Source organism: Coptis chinensis, chromosome 3, assembly GCF_015680905.1.
Source record: "Coptis chinensis isolate HL-2020 chromosome 3, ASM1568090v1, whole genome shotgun sequence".
In the NCBI taxonomy this organism is placed as follows: Eukaryota; Viridiplantae; Streptophyta; class Magnoliopsida; order Ranunculales; family Ranunculaceae; genus Coptis; species Coptis chinensis.
Window position 1 is genome coordinate 45,800,566 of NC_141458.1, and position 2,659 is coordinate 45,803,224.

The 2,659-nt window shown below is 34.0% G+C and overlaps 1 long non-coding RNA gene across 1 annotated transcript; it reads left to right on the forward strand.

Moving 5' to 3' along the window:
• Window positions 1-329: 329 nt before the first annotated feature.
• On the forward strand, window positions 330-2,326 carry LOC147509786 (uncharacterized). The gene is made up of 3 exons (XR_015216635.1): window positions 330-405; window positions 1,952-2,187; window positions 2,276-2,326. It is a non-coding gene; the product is annotated as an uncharacterized LOC147509786 (long non-coding RNA).
• Window positions 2,327-2,659: the final 333 nt, after the last annotated feature.

Here is a 2,659-nt window from a genome sequence, read left to right on the forward strand (position 1 = left end):
TCGCAATAAGGTTTAACTTTTGCTTACTCATCCACATTCAACAGAGCTTTGATTTTCAAGGTTAGTTCTCTTATTAGGGCTTAATTAGGTTTTTTTTTTTTTTTTTTTTTTTTTTTTTTTTAATGGTTCTCTTTGGGTTTACTCTACAAGCTAATTCTCTCAATTAATTTTCTCGGTTGTATAAAGCTAGAATTACTACTCTAAAAAAGAAAAAAATGAATCTTAAATTTGTCAGGTTGGGTATTATTTTTTTTCCCCTTTAGTATTCCTTTAGATTTCAGGTTGTTTTTCCTTAATTTGTTTCAATAGCTTACCGTAATTTGGTTTCTGGAAATGGAATAAAGTTTAGTGTAGGTGTTGGATTAGTCAAAGCTTCAACTTTTGGTTAATCTCCCCCTCACGTTGGTTAGTTTTCTTCAGTTTGTTTATGTCTTCTGTTGTTGGATTTTGGTTGCATCGACTTCGACAAGTGATTCAAGTATTCTTCTTGTTTATTTGTTTCGTTTGTAATTACTGTACATTTCGAATTCTATTGCATATTGAAAAATTGAATATTTTATTTTCTTATCTAGAACTTGTGTAATGGGATGTGCTTGATATATATGTAAGGGGGTGTGAAAAGTTCAATCAATTCCATTACGTTTACTAACTGCTAAGTGGCGGTTTTCTCTCATCCCCTTTGTCATAGAAATATTGTATCATGATGGAATGCCGAGTTTATGATTCTAGTCTTGCAAGTGTCAGTCGATAGTTTGTTAATTCGCTTATGATTTCCTTGGCAGAATAAAGAATTGTTTGGAGGCCTTAAAGTTACTGCCTCACTTGGTCAGGTCTATTCAAATGTCTGCTATTCTTTTTCTTCTTTGGGATTCTATGTGTTTGTGTGTCTACACACATTTAAGCTTTTGACTATATGGTTAATTCATGTTCCTTAAGATGAATTTATGTATGTAGGGATATAGTACTAGTGTTGGTGCTCTTAAAATGAGTTGATCAAAGGGAATAAATAGACATCACTAGATTTTTTTTTCTTTTCTTTTTTTATCTTGTGAAGTGTCCTACTAAACTGATGCTTGATATTCAAAGGGGGGCAAAACATACAGCCTTTTTTAATCCTTAGGATTCCCTATTTCCAATTTTCCCTTGTTCATTGCCTCAAAATGATAGCAACTTTATGGGTATGGTTGTGTTTGGGTGATAGCTAGTAAGTATAACTAATAATAGAAACTGAGAATCCAAAAATGTTTCCTACAATGGTCAATTCATAATCTTGTAATATATATGAGGAATAATACTATCATTGTCAGCCAGCATATTGTTTCTTTTGAAGTAAACAGTTGCTTCTAAACTAGGACAGTAACTTGATTGGATATGTCAGGGTAATGAAAGAGTGATACTACCCTTTCCTTTCTCCAAGTGACCTGTATTAATGTGAGTATGGTGCTTACCAGGCTTGTACCATGGAATAATAAATTTTCTTATTGATAAATTTGTGTTTGTTTACGATGTAAGTTTTGGGTATTCTGTTTTTTAGTGTAATAATAATTTACTATACCAATTCAGTACATATTCAGTTTATATTTAGATAAGTGACTGAACATTACCTTAGGTTCCTACTACCATTATTCAATCATTACCATCGAAAATATCATATATGCATCACAATATATGTCTATCTTTATTAGATCATAACAGTCTATGTATAACATCCTAGACACCTAGTCTATGCTCTATGGAAGGTTGATTTTTCGAGGCTTTCTGTTTTGGAGCTTAACTCAATGGAATAATGGGTGCACTACTTTTTGTTATGGGTTGTGTTTGATGCATATATTGTCTGTCTTTTAGGCCAAAAGTTCTAGAAGTGCCATGTCTTTCCTAGATAGACCAATAGTACTATTTTAGCTTGAGCACGGCTAACTAAAATGAAGGTTAAATGTATGTCACATTGCAGGACATGTTCGAGGAGAAGAGAAGCATATTGGAACCAACGGGGGTGCTTGTTATAGCTGGAGCAGAAGTGTATTGCAAATACTATGGCCTCAAGAATGAAACTGTTGTTGCAATAGCCAGTGGGGCAAACATGAAATTCTCTACATTGAAATTGGTAGCTGAACTTGCTAACATTGGTAGGCAGAGAGAGGCTGTTCTATCTACTTGCATGACAGAGGAGCCAGGGAGCTTTAAACGGTTTTGTGAACTAGTATTTTATATTTTATCTTTTCTGGTTAGTAACAACTTGTTCTTTACTGGCTCTGAACTCTCTTCTTGTTACCAGGTAGGTCTGAAGATGAATATTACCGAGTTTAAATACAGATGTGATGGTACAGACAAAGTTGTTGTGTTGTATAAGCAAGTATTTCACACTCATTAGAAAGGGAAGCTAAATGCAGCAATCGCTCTGACAATTTTCACTTGTCATTTATTGAGTACATTTACCCCGTTTATATCCATTCTAGTATCGCACAACTATTGATCTTGTCCCTTATCTTCTATTAATTTTTTGTGCATATGTTTTGTAGTGTCGGACTTCATATGGTATCTGAGCTTACAACACTGGTGAACTGGATGGAATACTCCCAACTTGAAACAGAAAGTTACACATCAAATGGTTTGGTTAAGGATCACCTCCGGCATCTGGTAACCTTTTATACTTCTTTTA